Raw genomic sequence first — 16,868 nt, forward strand, 5'->3', positions numbered from 1 at the left:
CAAATCCTTCACAATTTCCCTTTGTTTTTAATTTTATTAGAAATTACTTTAGCATTATTGAATGAATAGGCAATTAAGGATATGGTTTCATCTTTCTGGGTGTTCCCTTACTAGATTCTTATAGTCTAAACCAACCTAGGCCACCCAATAAACACCAGTGGGCTCTGTCCTTTTATGGATTCAAAACATGATTATGGAGAAGCCCCAGTCTCAGTTGTTGGAATAAAAAATGGGCAAACCAAGAGGACCCCTGCCTGCCCTCAGGCTGTCTTAGATAAAAACATGGCAAATACCAAACTCAGACAGTGGAGACAAGAGTACCCTGTGGTTCAAACACATATGTCGGGTCTACCATTTTGTATGGTGGTTGGTTCTGAATGTTTGTGGATTTCCTAGGAAAGGAAAAAATATGTGAAGGGCCCAAGTGGGTCGAGACCTGGGTGTTTTCTGAGGAGAGCAAAAAGGTCGATGCAGCTGCCATTACTTTGCAGTAATTGAGAGGAGAGTGAGCTGAGATGACCCTGAAAGGAAGGGGAGAGCACAGTCTCACAGGGTACATAGTTCCTCAGCAGCACTGATGTGACCTGCTGGAGCAGCAACCCTCTGATGGCTGCGTGGGGAACGAGTATGGCCTGGAAACAGGGAAACACTTCAAAGTCTATAGGAGTTGAGACCGAGAAGGCTCAGGCCATAACAGTGAAGCTGAAGAGAAGCAACCCAACATTTATTTAGGACATCATAATCCATAGGATTTTTTGATTGATTTGGTGACAGAGGATTAGTGAAGGTTGCTGTGAGGTTTTTGCTAAAGGTCTTGGGTGGATGTGTGGCTCCGTTGATTAAGATTAGCTAAGATTTGAGGAGGAACTGATTTGGGGGAGAGGCCAAGCGCTAGCAGAGGGACCCTCATCCTGAAGGTATGACTGTGCAGAGATGCAGAAAAGTGGCCCCAGCTAATGTGCTGCTATTCCTGTTTGGCCATTAGAAAGAAAGGCATCTTGAGTGATTTTGATGCCTGAAATGGCCATAGGATGGAGGACTTATGGCAATTTTGTTGGGTACGTGCCATTCTTGCCCTACCAGATGTAGGATGATGCTTGATGCAGGACTTGGTGTGTTAGTAAATCTGGCTTGAAGGCATTGGCAGGCACTATAGACACCATCAGAGCCTTCTGAACAACTAGACAAGAACCAACTGCAATGTTTTCCTTCAGCTTTTCATGCAAGCATCATCAAGGAAGTCAAGAAGCATTCTGTTTCTTCTAGAGTGGTAAATGTGTATTCTGTGTAGATGGTACAAGGTCCCTGGGTGGGAAGATTCAGGCTTACTCTGGAGTCTGGAGTTTTATACACATAACAACTTTCAGTAAAAGGAGATGGCCATAAAAATTTGCAGCTACACAATAAATATTCTATCCACAAATCTTTTCATCTTTTAAATACTTGACTACAAGGAGTCTTACATTTTGCACTTTGAAGGTTTTAGCTGCGGACTGCTAAGGATGATACTCTTTTGATAAGAATAGTACCTCAATTCCAGAGCTCATTTCAGACAGCACTGGCTCCAAGTGCCTTGTGTCACTGGCTGGTCAAATCGTCATGAGAATGCCCATTACAAACATATCTATATTGCATTTTATCTCTTTAAAGCAGCAACATTTTTTGGCAGCTGGAGTTGCTTCTCTGGATCCAGTTAGTGGCTATAAAGGAGGCTCAGGTTTCTGGCAGGCAATCAGAACACAGGTGGAGCTGGCCTGTGCACCCTAACAGCCTCTTGGCCTAGGCTAACTGGGGATTTAATGGAACTGCATGGGATTTGTTGGGGGAAAAATCACATTTCTAGTGGGAAGAAAGAAAATCCAGAATCCAGGAAGGGAATGGCAGCTTATTATAATAGTCTCTTACTCTGTCCTGGGCTTTACATCTCACACTCTCTCTCTCTATTATTCTACATGGTTCTCTGCCCCTCCTCACCCACTGACACTCCCCCCAAATCCTGTGAGTTACATACATAGTATCATCCTCATTTTACAGATTTGGGAACCAAGGCTTACAAAGAGAGGTGACTTTACCAAAGACTAATACCTGGGGCTTAAATTAAGGTCTGACTTCAAGTCCAACTATCAAAGGCAAGCTTCCAGTGACGTAGAAAGGAGCCCAAACATATTGTGTTTTACCCTGGGCCAGGCACAGGACAGTGCTGCCATGAAAGGAAGATTAAATACTGCTTACAACCTTATTTTTTGTATCTGTGGCTACTCTAGAGAAGTTTAAAACAAATAAATAAACATAAACTAATGTCTTCAAACTAACGATTGAAATTTGTACTAGAATTTATAGGTGCCCTTGGTCATGTTTAGTGAAAATGGAAGAATGATTTAGAGCAGTGGTCAGCAGACTTTGGCCGATGGGCCCAGTGTGGCCTGCTGCCCATTTTTGTAGGTCACAGCTTATTGTAACAGGCATTGCCTATGGCTGCCTTGGCTTGGCAACAACAGGGTTGACTCGTTGAGACAGAAACTGTAAGGCTTGTGAAGCTTAAAATATTTACTATATACTTATGGGCCTTTGCAGAAAAAGTGTACTGATCCCTGATTTAGAAACATTTTCTTATCTTGTCTGAAATTGTGGACTCACCCTTGAAGGTTTTTTTTTAAATAGGAACTATAGTGAAGGGTAGATTACAAACTGACTAAGAATGTAAGTTTTGCACCCAAAGTAATCAGAGATGATCTCTGTGATGCCCTCTGAATGTGAAGTTAGGAGTGTCCAGGACATGGCATAACTCCTCGAAAACAGTAGAAGGGAGAATTTGTCTCTGAAGTATCAGTGTCAACTACTGTAGATGGGACAATGAAGCAAATGGGGTGTAGAGGCCAAGGCTGGTTAGCTGGGTAGAAACCACCCCCACATCTTGGTGTCTTGCCCTTGTTGCTTGTGTCACAGTCCGATGTGGGGCAAGCACTGTGCTGTATACACTGGTACCTGGGCACCTCCCGGGGTGCTCTGCCCTCGCCTAGGGCTTCAGAGACCCACAGCAGCCACCCTTCACATCTAGCAGATGAGAGAGGAGTGTGCATGGGGAACAGAACAGGAGATTTTAGGGACCATTTCTGGAAGTGACACATCCTTTTTGCCCACATTATGTGAGAAGTAACTAGTTACATGTCCTCACTGACCTGTGAGGGGCAGGGAAATGCAGTCTAAAAGTAGACCAAAGATGATGAGATGTGCATACTGGTCAACAATTAACCACGTTTTGCCTCAATGGTCTGTGGGTCCAACCAGATAAAGCGTCCTGGGTTTCTGTGTTGCTTGGCCAAGGCATCTCCTGCCTCCCTCTTTCCCTCTTTTACTTCCTATCTTGCTCCCCCCTCTTCCCACCCTCCCGTTCTGTTTATAGTTTCTTTATATAGCTCGGTCCTTTGTCCTAATGAGTATGAAAAAGGCTGTTACGAACTGGTCCCTGTCCTGTGTGACTTGTGTTTCCAATTCCATCTAAATTGATTGAGGGGGAAAAAATGTTTTTAAATGGAAGAATCCTGCCTTTAATACAGCAATAGTGATGGAAGGGGAAGCTTGGGCACCAGGCGCTACGGCAGAATGGATTGGGAACATTTGGCTGGTGTATGTGTGAGTTTGAAGTGGTATTTAATTAAAAAGTTGCAAGCTCATGAAACAAAGGATTTTGTTTGGCTCTCCCTTGTAAAATCCAAGTTTCTAGGAAACAATAACTTGTGATTTATGGGTTCCCTTTTCACAGAAGTATGGAAGTTATATGTAGCTTGTGTTTGAATGAGGAATAAAAAAATCCCTGATGGGAACTCATTATCTGTCTGGCTAACAAAGGACAAAGGACAAATCCTGGAACATCTTTCTTTGCCATTTCAAATTTATGACACATCCTGTTGGTAAAGCATTATTCTCAGGGCAAGCTCTGGAGTTTATTATTTTTTGTCTTCTCATTCTTCATGACGGCATCATTTTTTAAAACTGCTGGGCCAGATGAAAACTTCCTTCCCTGTGGGTCATGGGTGGAAAAGACCGTGTGAAAGCAGGGCTGGCCTTCCGCCCCTTTAAGAGGAAGGTGGTAGTGCTTCTCTACAAGTCATGGGTCTGGTGTGGCCTCGTTGGATTTTATTTTAAAGAATGTCCTGTTTCGGGGTACAGATTGTGGTGGAGACACTGAGAGCTCCTTTGAGAGTTACTTACCACTCCTCGTGGGCATTTCACCATCTGAAATTATCTTTATTTATGTTGGTCAGTGTGTACTGTCCATCTGTCTCCCTCAATGGGCCTGCAAAGTGGGGAGAAGGAATCTTTTTTGGTTTTTCTTATCATTGCTATCTCCCAAGAGCCTAAAATAGGGCTTGGCACACAGTATGCATTCTATATATTCGGAGAAATGGAGGATGAATGAATGAGTAAATGGGTACACAGTGGTAGAAAATAGATGACAGGCACCTCTTATCCTCCCCCCGCCCCCCAGTGTTTAGGGGAGAAGAGACATGGACCCTGAGACTTTGTGGCTCTCTTACCTGAGAACAGTCACCTCCCACTGATTGGTGCCTATGGATTTCTCATCATGATCACTCTGGAAAATTTCCAGCAGAATATAGATGCTAAACTCATGTTCCAGGGACTGAAACACCGAGGAAAGGAAGCATCAATAAATTCCTAATTTGTCCCTCAGGGAGAAGGCACAGCTACTGTCTGTTGAGATTCCTTAGTTGCTATAATCCCACTGTCGTCTATAGACACTGGACTAGAGAAGCCCTGTAAGGAAGGACGTGTTTTTTTAAAAAAAAAAAAATATTTGTTCTTCCAGATTACAATTATGAATTTGTCTTCTTAATGGGAACCAAGTCAATGAGATGCCTAAGAATGAACAATTTACTTCTCTCCTGCCTGCTTCTAAGGCATCCATCCTGGCACTGAGAGGGGCCTGGGCAGGACTCAGACATGGGGTCAGATTCTGTTCCCATGCCCAGGCATTGGTGAGGCATGGCCGGCAGGTGCCACCTCCTACAGTCAGTGAGGTCAAGGTTAGTTACCAGTGCTGTCCAGGGCAGGAGGCCTCCTGGTCAGAATCTCAGCCTGAGTACCTATGGCTGCAGGGTCTTACACAGAGCTATTAACCCCCTAGTGCCAGTTTTCTTATCTAGAAAAGGATAACAATAGCATACACTTCTTAGCATTGTAGGGATTTGATAAAATAGTATTTTGTGAAGGGTTTGCCATAACATGAGGTAGAGTAGCAGTTTTGTCCATATCATTCACTGTTGCCATATTCTTATTCCACCTCCATGGTTGAATTCGTTGTAGAATGTTATAGAAGAGATTAGAGTATCTGATCATAAATTGGAATATATAAACTAGGTTATCTTCAATTCATAGAGTCTATGTCTTCTGGGTCTCTGATTTTTTCTCCTCATTTAGAAAGGGCTTGCTAAAAAGTTAGTCAATATTTAAATCTCTTTTCCCAGCAAGACTGAACAGTCATGGTTTGTGGTATAATAAAAAATATTTGGCCTTTGTCCCAGGTTCCTGGCACACAGTTGCTAAAATCCTTGGAATCTCCAGGGTGATGAGTGTCTTTTTTATGCTAATAAGAAAGCTAGCAGCCAAGGGCGATGACTTCAGGATGGGGACTGGTTGCCAGAATGGCCATACCAGGAGATTAGCAGATTGGACTTTCAGCCCTAATCTACCCTGTGGTGGGGGAGAGTGGCCCGAGATTATGTTCAATCACTAACAGCCAAGGGTTTATTCTACCATGCCTATGTGATAAAATCTCCATAAAATCCCTGAAATGGGAAGTTCTGGATTGCTTCTGGGTTGTGAGCACATAGATTTACTGGGACAGTGGCACGTGTAGGATGGGCATGGAAGCTTCCATAGTGCTCCAACTTCTGTACCCTGCCCTCTGAGTCTTTCATTTGACTGTTACTGAGTTGCATCTCTTGCAATAAACAAGTACATGTAAGTATAGTCTTCCTGAGTTCTAGAAGCCATTCTAGTCAATTATGGAACCTGGGTCGTGAAGAACCCCTGATTTATAGCCAATCAGTCAAGGAGTGCAGGTGGCCCAGTGTTTGAAGTGGGGGGGCAGCCTTGTGGGAAGGAGCCCTTACCCTGTTGAGAGACCATGTTCACTGTGGGTAGTGTTGAAACTGAATTGAATTGTTAAGCATTCAGTGGGTGTGTGCAGAGCACTTAGGAACTGGTGTGAGGGGGTAGAAAACACCTCTCAGCTGGTGTCAGAAGTGTTGCAATTAAAACTGCTCATGGCCTCTTACCCCTATTACACCTGATGGCATTGCTGTGGATTTCAACCAGTAGAGAGTCATTGTGGTTTAAAGGGGACAACAGACAATCTCACATCCAATGCACAGCACACACCTCACTTACTATCAGGGTGCTTATCTGCCAAGTCAGAACCCAGCCATACATCTGAGCACATCGCTCCGGACATCTCCCTCAGTCGATTAGATACCGACACCTATTTCCTTTGTAACTGAAGGAGGCCATGAGAGATAGAGGCTCTGCTTCTGCAGGAACCACTAACCAGCTGTATGCCATGGAACCTTGTTTTTTTATATTATAAAGCTTATATTTTATTAAAGCTCAAATAAACATTTCTCCATCTTTCTCACAAATAGATGGGAAGATTGACATGAAAGGAAAGTTGGGGTTTTATAACAGCTCAGCTCACATGGAAGTGCCCTTTAAGTTTGGAGAATTGGCTCAGAATCCCATTTCATGACTTGTGATACATCTGTTCCTCAGCGTCCCCAAGATTTTTGTGACTTCCTGAGGGGCCTCTTGTTCTCTCAGTCACATTTGTCTCAAAGCTGCAGCTTCTGGGGAAATGTTATCTCACATACGCTGTCCTCGGCGGATACCCAGACCTGGCTGAGGGGCCTCCCTGGCCTTTTGTCTGGATTTACACCTTCTCCCCTCCTCTCCCCCAGCACCCCCTCCTCTCCAGGGCCACTGAGGGTTAGCTGGGTGTGGGCAGATGGAAATGGGTTTGCATACTGGTCATCCCTGTTCCATAAATCCATTTAGATTTCATCTCCTCCCCTCCTCTCTCTTTTCTCCCTCTCTTCCTTTTTCTCTCTTTCTCTCTCCTCCTCCCTCCCTCTCTCCCTCCCTCCCTTCTTCCCTCTCTCCCTCCCGCCTTTCTTCCCTCCCTCCCTTCCTCCTTTCCTCTTTCCCTCCCTCCTTCCTTTCCTCCCAGCTTTCCTTCTCCCTTTTACTTCTTAAAAACAGATCTTACCACCTCTCTGAGTTCTCAGGCTCCTTCTCCTATTCTCACTGCCTTTATCCCCTTAATTTCTCCCTACCTCATTCATGGGCACAGTAAAACTCAGACTCCTCCTATCTGAAATTCAGACCTTCTTTGAGTCTGCTCTCTCTTTCCATATCCTGACCTGGGCCTTATCTCTTCCTACTCCAGTGGTACACTGTGGTGTCTAAGTATGATAGCTCCTTCCCTAAAAGCAACTTTGGTGACAGTTATTAACATTGTGTATGCATGTGTTGGCGTGTGTCAGCATGTTGCATCTTTGTATCCATTCTTTTCTTCTTCCTCACTAATAAGGACTCTAATTTTTATCTGGCACATTATAACCTAGTTGAAAAAATTGCTTTCTTTAGTCAACTTTATAACTTCATGCAGCTGAGTAAATAATCAAAATTTTAACAGATGAATTGTATGAGATTCATGGGAAGTTTCCTTCCTTCCTTCTGCTCTCTGGAATGCTACTGAGATAGCTGGAACTCTAGCAGCCATTTTGTACCTTGTACATTATATAAAAGTGTGTCTGGCTCGGCGCCTATAGCTCAACCGGCTAAGGCGCCAGCCACGTACACCTAAGGTGGCGGGTTCGAATCCCCAGCCCGGACCTGCCAAACAACAATGATGGCTGCAACCAAAAAATAGCCGGGCGTTGTGGCGGGCGCCTGTGGTCCCAGCTACTTGGGAGGCAGAGGCAGGAGACTCGCTTGAGCCCAGGAGTTGGAGGTTGCTATGAGCTGTAATGCCACGGCACTCTACCCAGGGGGACAGCTTGAGGCTCTGTCTCAAAAAAAAAAAAAAAAAAAAAAAAAGTGTGTCTGATGACTTAAGCTGCCTAGATTCTCTAAATTCCAATTTTTATTTAATGTTTGAAAATAAAATTTCTATCTTGTTTAAACTCCTTTTTTTTCAGGCTTAACTTTTAGAGCTAAATATAATTCATTATTTTCAAAACTTATATAAACATGCCTCTATAATTTTTCTCCAAGGCACCTACCCTTTTTATTTCTAAGGCTGAATGAGGGAAGGTCTATGCTGAGTCTTAACAGACAGGTGGGTTGGATGTGAGTTCTTTGCTCTCAAAAGATAGAACAGGGGTGCTCCAATGAGGCACCAGGACACAGGGGCTGAGGATAATCTCTGCCCCACGCTAAACTTCTGACCCAGGCCAAAAAGAGTCAAATGGCCTCCAAAGACAGTAGCAGGCAGGGCAGGGCAAAGACAGTAACACTTAGGTCAGCCTTATGAAGGTGACAGACCAATGTGGTCTTGAATCCTGTTATTCCTGTAATAGACTCCTGGGGAAACGTGTGGTTCAAATGGCAGATGTCATCCAAATGTTGAAGAGTTCACATCAATTGAAGTGCATATCTAAGAATAATCTAAATGTAGGTGTCAATATCAAAATGTTGAATGTGTATGCCCAAAGTTAAAGTCAAACATGAAAAATAAACTAAAACATGGATCCTTTTCTTTTTCAAATATTTTATTGCTTTTTCAAATGGCAAGAGGAGGAAAAATCTAAGAAAATACCAGAATGGTGATGGAGTTCTCACCACGAGCTACACACATTGCTCTTTCTTCTCACTTTGAGAAGTTTTGACGGCTTAATGCCTCATGAAATCCGTATTTAATTGATTTTTGTGTTCATCTTTGGGAGATAGAGACTCAGAGAATTTCTTTTGGATTTGCATCTAGACATGAAATTTTGTGTGAGATTCATTGTATGTTTATACAGAAAGTCATATTGTTCTTATTGGAAATTTGATTAATAATGAATGCTAATAAGTTGGTCATAGTGAAAAATACCCATTCCAATCTGAATAAATGTAGATTCTACCTTTATTTTTTAGCACTACTCAAATGCCAAGTACACCAGGAATTTTACCACAGCTGATTTCTACACCACTCAGAAAATACAGTTTTTCCTAATTAAAAGAATCATAAATGTTCATTTAAAAACTTTAAAACAGTAAAAAAGAAGGATAAAGAAGACAATAGAAAGGACCCCGACCCCTAGTAAACACAGATAACTATTCAAACCTGGCAGCCATTCCAAGACAGGTGTGGCTGGTGGTGTTGGCTTCTGTTCTTGTCTAATCTCTATGAGGATAGTAACATTCTCTGTCTTGTCTGGGGCTACTCCCTCCAAATGCCCCAACAGGTGGCTGGCACAAAGTAGGTATTCAAATATTTATTTTTGAATTCACAATTTCAAACTTTACATGCTTCACTTTTTGCTTTAAATTTGCAACACCATTTTAAAATGGCACGTGCTTTATCGAATGTTACGTTTTCCTGTTTGTATTGCACCTGTATGTATGTATTTATCTTCTTAGAACGTATTTCGTAAATTTATTTGGTCAAAGGCTATGCACACTGAAAAGGTTGGACAGATATTACGAGCCTGCCCTCCTAAAAGTATCTAGGGGTTTTCACTCCTACCGAGCGTTCAAGGCAGGGCCCATTGTGTCTCACCTTTACTAACTTGCATGGTGAAAATATCTTTCTTTGCCAATTTCCTGCTAAAAATATTATTTCAACATTGGTTTCACTTGAATTAACATAATTATTTGTGACCTTGAACACCTTTTCGTGTCCTTAGTGCTTGTTGCTAGTCTAAATGGGTCTTCAGTTCCTGTTTCTCATTCTTAATTTTGGGCATTGAACTGTCTCTCTTTTGATCATAGATTAGACTAAGTACTGGCTTATCTGTTTACAGTTTACCAGTTTGTCCATGATTAGTTTTACAAATAATCAGTTCTTAGATTTAGCATTTTTTTCTGTTTTCTATGATACCACTTTCTGTTTTACCTTTATTAATTCTCCTTTCTGCTTCCTTGTTTATTTTTGTAACATTTTCTCTATATATTTTGGGGGAAATGCTCATATTACTATTTCCACACTTTTATTAACAAATGTGTATAAGGGTGAATTTTTTACTTTATTAGTTTTTGCTAGATCCTTTAGAATTGGGGGTGAAATGGTCTCACTTTGTTTCCCATATGTTTTAAATCTGTGGTTCTTGATATTCCCTTTACCAATGGAGATGTCGTAAAGGTTTTTGTTTATTTTTAATTTCCAGTCACCGGGCAGAGGTTTTGTTGTTTGTCCTGTTTGTTCTCTGACATGCTTTGCATTTTGTTGTGTGCGATTCAAAGTGTCACTGTACGATTTTTACTCTGGGGAAGTTTTTAAAAGTAATTTGGAACTTTTAAAAATGCCTTTTGAGCTCGTGAAAATGTTTCTTGGTTGTGAAACATAAAGTAGATATATGTCTAGCAGGAAAATTTGTTTCCATTGACTCTGCCTATTGATTTGTTTCCTGCTTGACCTGATGGGGACTAGAGAGCTCCATAGAAGTCACCTGCCTGTATGTTTTCTGCAGTTTCTCTTTGTCTTTTCCAGTAATGATTATTTGTATAGTTTAATAAGTTCCTGGTGATCTCTTTAGTGATACTTTGGTGGATGATTTTTCTTCTTCTGGTTGGTGACCTCTTTGGCATTAGACAAGTACATAGTGGCTATTGTATGACAGGGTCATCCTTGCTTACACACAAGGAAACAGCTCGGAAGTTCAGGTAACTGGTGCCAGTGCAAGGTCACACAGCACAGTGTCTGTCTGTCCCTAAAGCCCAGGGTTTTGCGGCAGCCATCACTCTCTTTTGTTATCTAATTCCATCCAAAATCTACCTGCTCTCTTTTCTAAAGTGACTGACCTATTTTACTCCCTTGTAGAATTCGTTATCATTTAAGTACAATCGTTGTACTGATTTTTTTCTCAGCATTCATTGATGTGTATTAATTTTTCCAGGACCTATGAGCCTGTTTAGTGGGTGGACTTAGATCACTAAATTAAATTATTATAACATATACTTAATGTACAGAATACATATGTATATGCAGCACATTGTTTTTCCTTCCGTATCTACCATTCTTCCTTTACAATTTTAAAATTAATCTGTACTTGTATGCTACATTTCCTGTGTTTTTTTCAAACCTGTTTTTCATGGCCCTCGTTGTGCTTTTGGCCTTGGAGCCGCTCGTGTCCTATAAAAGCTTTACTCCTCCCATCCGTTTCTTTCCTAAGTTCTGCTAAATCCCGATTCATCACATCGCTTTATTTTGTTTTGACATTTTGGCCATTAATTTCATCCATGAGCTTTAAAAATTATTTGTGAATTCAGTATAGTTTCCTTTTTTAAAATGGAAGTTTTTCTAAAGTGAGCCCCCCATCTTCCCTGCCCTCGCCCCCCTCTTGCCTTCCCTCCTCTCACTTTTTATGCTGTATTCTTTTCCTTTTGGGAGAAGAGGGGAGGGTGGACTAAGAAATGAAATTCTCATGATTTTGTCCTAAATATGCCAAGTTTTCTTTTTTTCTTTCACCCTTTTCCTTTTCTCTTGCCCATGTTTAAAAGGGACAGACAAATAATGTTCACTTCAAATGCGTGACTTCTTCTCTGATAAAGTAAGATTTGGAGTTAATAAAACGTTGATCTCTCCCAGCTTCCCAGAAAAGATGGCCAGTGCTTTTGGTAATTTGACTCTGATTAATCTCTGGTCTCATTGATACCCCTGCACCAGAAACCACCTTATAGTGGAGAGATTCTGTCTCAAAGGGTAGATATCACTCAGGTTTCTTTTTTGTTTCTCTGCCTGCAGGGTGACCGGCTTCTTTGTTTGACTTTCAGAGCAATCCTGCAGTTAGTGCACTTGATTTGGTGTGGTTACAGGCAGTTTTCTCTTTTTAATCTTCCTATTTTGTTGCCAGGCATTGGTCACAACACTTGCTACAAGGATATTGTTACTTACTTGGCTTTGACCATCTGCTCCACCATTACCAAGGACATCCACTCTTGCAGCTCCACCCCTGTGGCCACGGAATATTCTTTATAGGGTGCAGAAAAGTGGCTCTGAAAGACAGGTTGAGAAATGTACTCTGGGCCCTTCCCCTCATCCCAGCCTTGGGCCCACTCTAGACATCAGGGGGGGCATTTTTGAGCATTTCCTTGCTTGTTTTTGACCACGTCAATCATTCCTTCCAGAAGGAAACTCTTCTAGAATCTTCCTTACGTGTGGCTCCAATAGTTTGAGATCTAAATAATATATCTGTATATTTATACCGACACACTGGCTCCATTTCTATTATTATTGTGAATAACTTTACTATTATTTTTACTTCTGTTCGCTGAATTTTACTCAGCATGGAGGGAGGGAGTTTCGTAACTTCCTAGGTACCCTGTACCTTTCCCCCCATCTTTCTCAGCATCTTCTTCCCCCTCTGTAACCTTGACCTATTTTAGCTGTAACCTTGACCTATTTCAGCTTCTGTAGGCATTTATGCCGACCTGCCTTCTGTTCCAGTTAAGTGTGTGTTTATACTAGTGCTGCTGAGACTGTCTATGGCTCAGGACAAGTTGGATTTTTAAATTTCCAATCTATTTAACTTTAAAAAGTATACTCAGCATTTAATTTGTGGGAGATGAAGTGAAAAAAGACATAAAATGTGAATCTGAACTTTTGTTATTAGATTCAAGAGACATAACATTGCTTTCTATTCAAGTTCTAAATGCTTCCTCTCGATTCTCTTCGTATTCATTGTAAATGGAGCTCAAGCAACCCCCAGACCAGACCATGAAGCCCCCTTTGAGCAGTGTCACTGCAAGTCCCACAAGGACAAGGGAGAGTCTTGTAACCCTGCATGTCCCCTTGTGCTCTAGCACTACCACTGTGTCTCACAAATAGCATCTATTGAAAACTGACTGTTGACTACATGAGTAAGACAATACTACCCCAAGTAGCAAGTGCCTCCTGAGGTCAAAACTCTTAAGCTTATTCTTGACCTTCACAACTTCCTTTTGCATGGGAAAGATGCAGGTGCTAGAATTTGGATTTGCAGCCAAGGTCCAGAGAGGAGTGGGTCTACACACATGAGACCTTTTTTATCCATGCTGTTTTATTTGACCTGAGGTATTTTCCCTCATATGCTATTTCATGTCTCTACTGGGAGTACAAAGCATAGTGTGAAAGACGAGGCAGGATATTAGCCGGACCAGGGACCGGGCCAGGTGTGAGCATTCTGTCTTCTGTCTGTCACTTTATTTATCATCCTTGTCTGAGGACCTCTGAGGACCCTCCAATTCCCGATTACACAAATGTGGACTCTCTGCTCGAGAAGCATGTTACAATGAAAGGCTCCTTGGGTGTAATACCATCCTAGAAGTTGGAAATAACAATTGAGCTATTCTGTATATTCTGGGCTTTTCTGTGTATTCTATATATTCTGGTTTATTCTTCTCCAAGGCACTGGTAAGAAGAGACTGGCTGTGGATATACCCTTAGCACAGTTGCTGAGCTGAGTGTTCAGCCATCAAAGGAGAATTCACGATAAGGAACAGGATCAAAAGAAGGAACCTCGATAACTGTTCAGCTGGAGTATAGCTCTAGTACCACATATCATTGATGTGCAGAGGACTGAATGGCCACTAGGGGACCTTTAGGGATGGAAGGGCCAGGATCTCTGCCCTTGACTGGTGGGGGAGAAAACACAAAGGAAAGTTCATGCTGAGATAAGGCACGTGTGCAAAGGCCATAGCAGACTTATACCTAAAGTGCTGAGGTGATCCAGAAGGAGGAAAGAGTAACTTCCTCAGATTATGAAAATACACTATCTCCCTAAACTGTAGGTACATACGCAAGATATTTTATCATCTGACCTCCCTTGACTATTTATCAAAAAATTCCTTCCTCTGCCATCTCATGTGCTAACCTCAGTTTGCATGTATTTTTCTTATATTTCTCATAATTACTTTCACAGTTTCTTTGACTACAGAGATAAGATGTCTATGGTAACTTTTGATCAGTTGCTGCTAGTGTCCATGAAATACATGGAAGACCATCTGGCAAATGGTAGGAATTCAACTGGTGGTTTCCTCCTTGATTCTGGATTGGTGGATCCTGCTATCTGGGGAAAGGCTGTCAATTACGAGAGCTGCAAAGCTTCAAGTTGAGCTCCTGTTAACAGAGAGATGAGAAAGTGAAGCTCTGAACAGGCACAGGGATAATTTGAGTCCAAGCATAAAAGATGAGATAGGAGGAATAGGTTCTAGTGTTCTATATGCAGTAGAATGACTGTAGTTAACAGTACTCTAAGTTTCAAACAGCTCGAAGGAGGATATTGAATGTTCCCAGCCCAAAGAAATGATAAATGTTTGAGTGATGGATATGCTAATTACTCTGATCTGTTCACTAGACATTTTATGTATAGAAACATCACTATGCAACCCCTAAATGCATACAGTTGTTACGTGTCCATTAACAAAATAAAAAGTATGAAAAAGTTTTCTAAAAATGAGGCAGAAGAACTAATTTGTTGGCAGTTAAAAAATATTGTTATGGTGGGTGGGGCATGGTGGCTCATGCCTGTAATCCTAGCACTCTAGGAGGCCAAGGCTGGTGGATTGCCTGAGCTCACAGGTTCGAGACCAGCCTCAGCCAGAGTGAGACCCCTAAAAATAGAAAAACTAGCCTGGAGTTGTGGTGGGCAGCTGTAGTCCCAGCTACTCTGGAGGCTGAAGTAAGAAGAACTCTTGAGCCTAAGACATTGAGGTTTCTATGGGCTGTGACGTCATGGCACTCTGTATACTGTTTCCAAAATAGTAGATGACTATGGGTTTTCTTTACCTCATGAGAAGCTTTAGGTAGATCTTTTTTTTAATTTTTATGTTTTTTAATTTTTTTTATTTCAGGTTAACGTGAGGGTACAAGCAATCAGGTCACAATATTTGAATTTTGTAGGTAGATCTCAAAACCCAATAACCTGGCATAGTCTTTAATAAGTACTTACTGATTTAGTGAAAGAACCTAAATAGTGAAGAAGCTATTTTCCTGTATGTCACCATTGTCCCAGGGAGACAATGTCTCTTGGATCTAATGATCTTGGGCAGCTTGAAATGATTTGGTGATCTGGCACAAGATTTAGGAAAAAGTACAACAGATCTAAGTCTTTTGAAAGCACAACTAGACTAGAATTCTAGTTCTAGATTTCATTTCGTTGCTGGACACAAGCATTACTACTTTCTAGACTACTGGTTCTCAACTGGGGGCAATTTTCATCCCAGGGAACATTTGGTGAGATCTGGAAGCATTTCAGTGTTTTAGCTTGTCACCACTGGGTGGGGGTAGGGGGTAGATGCTCCTAACACATAGTGGGTGGAGGCCGAGGATACTGCTAACTACCCTGAGTGCACAACATCCCTGACCCCCACCCCATCCCCCTAACAAAGTATTTTTTTGGCTCCAAATACCAATAGTGGAAAGGTAGAGATACCCTGCTCTATCTAGACAGATCTCATTTAAAAGGCATCTCTAGGAAAGTTATTCCTAAAGGTTTTCCTCTGAAAGACTCTGACATCAGCTCAAAGGCCCTTTAGACCCAATTCTCTGTGTAGTTGGGGTGACCCCTAGGCTTCCTAAATACACTCACGTTGCTGTGGTTGCAGATTTGCAGGCCCCTGGTCTTGAACTCCTGCCCCATATAAAAAGCAGGCTCAGGCTGAGTTCTTTCTGGCTCTGGCCTCATGCTGCTGACTGTTAGATGTTGCCAAGCCTTGGCCATTGTCACACATACATCCAGCACTTAAGATTGATGTAGTACTGAAGGCAGTGACTCTCCTTCATGAGGTGGTCCCTCCTGGGGCAAGTAGGGGGTGGCAGTGAGGCAGACAGAGAGGGGGCTGGCTGTAAGACTTGTAAGAAGAGTGTCAGCTTGACCGAAACTCAGTGCACAGCCCCTCTCCCTCTTCCTTGCTCCTATTTGACAGGCAGTTACTCCTATTTAACAGGGATTCTGTTGCACCACAGCCCAAGGCCACCACCAACTAGCCAGGAGTCCATGGTCTAGCAGACCAGATGAACAAGAGCTTTGGGAGCTGGGAGGTGACCTCCGTTCAGGTGACTTATTGCTCGCTAAATGAAAATCTCTGAGATGTGCACTTCCAATCTGCTTAGACTAAACCCCTCATGATGCGACTAGCAAAAAGAGGGCTTTTAACCTTCCCTTGTAGACATTCTGAGCAATGACAAGGATGCCACCAATATGAATTTCAAAAAGTTTGCTGTGTGTCAGCATTGAACTTGAATGATACAAGGTCACCACAGCAAGTTTGCCCCTTTGGAGCACATGAAGTGCAGATTCTTTCAGCAGGCACTGATGGGGCTTCTGCCAGGTGGTGGGAATCCAGAGATATCATAAGGCACAGAGGACAAGCATAGGATACACCACTGTGGAGCTGCTCAGCCCCCATAGCAGCAGAAGCAGGTGGACAAGAGGTGCCTGCAGAGATCCTGAGTGCCTGCTGCCTGCAAAGTGGGGCAGCAGGGGCAGGGAGGCCTCCTCCACAATGCTGCAGAACCCCTGGATGGGAAACAGTTTCCACCACTGAGAGGGAGGAGTGAAAAGCCCTCCCTTCCTCTTCCATTCCCCCTTCCTCCTGCCACCCTCCTTCTCTCCTGTACCCCTCCTCCCCTCCTCCACTATCCCTTTCCCCATTTGTGTTCCCATCCA

At 42.5% G+C, this 16,868-nt stretch overlaps 1 pseudogene; it reads left to right on the top strand.

The window, feature by feature from the left end:
• LOC100961257 overlaps window positions 1–16,868 on the top strand; it is a 179,625-nt pseudogene that overhangs the window by 25,818 nt on the left and 136,939 nt on the right.

This window comes from Otolemur garnettii, unplaced genomic scaffold, assembly GCF_000181295.1.
Source record: "Otolemur garnettii isolate 467f Iridium unplaced genomic scaffold, OtoGar3 scaffold00002, whole genome shotgun sequence".
Taxonomy (NCBI): Eukaryota; Metazoa; Chordata; class Mammalia; order Primates; family Galagidae; genus Otolemur; species Otolemur garnettii.